This window comes from Colobus angolensis, unplaced genomic scaffold, assembly GCF_000951035.1.
Source record: "Colobus angolensis palliatus isolate OR3802 unplaced genomic scaffold, Cang.pa_1.0 Scaffold3, whole genome shotgun sequence".
NCBI classification, from domain to species: domain Eukaryota; kingdom Metazoa; phylum Chordata; class Mammalia; order Primates; family Cercopithecidae; genus Colobus; species Colobus angolensis.
In genome coordinates, this window is record NW_012116265.1 from 30,129,712 (window position 1) to 30,130,194 (window position 483).

Genomic DNA, 483 nt, shown 5'->3' on the forward strand with positions numbered 1-483 from the left:
GGTCTTTGTAGCCTCTGCCTCCTGGGTTCAAATGATCCTCCCACCTCAGCCCCCAGTAGCTTGGACCACAGGCGCATGCCACTATGCCAGCTAACTTTTCCATTTTTGATAGAGTTGGGGTTTCACTATGTTGACCAGACTGGTCTTGATCTCAAGGGATTAGTCTGCCTCGGCCTCCCAAAATGCCGGGATAATGGGCATGAGCCAGAGTGCGTGGCCTTAAAGTTACTATTCTTAAAGTTTGCACAAGTGATATGTTAAAGGCACAGACTTAGTAATATAATGATGTTATAATAATAACCCTAAAACACACTGTCTCGTGTTGTACCTAAACAGATGAAATTAAGAAGAAAATTGAAGGAAATGTTTCTGGTAAATTGCAGATAGTGAATCTTTTGTCTTATACTACCAAATAGATATTGACTATTCCAGCTTTCTTATTGGTTGAGGAAGATGGTAGAAACCCCATTTTACAGAGAGGGA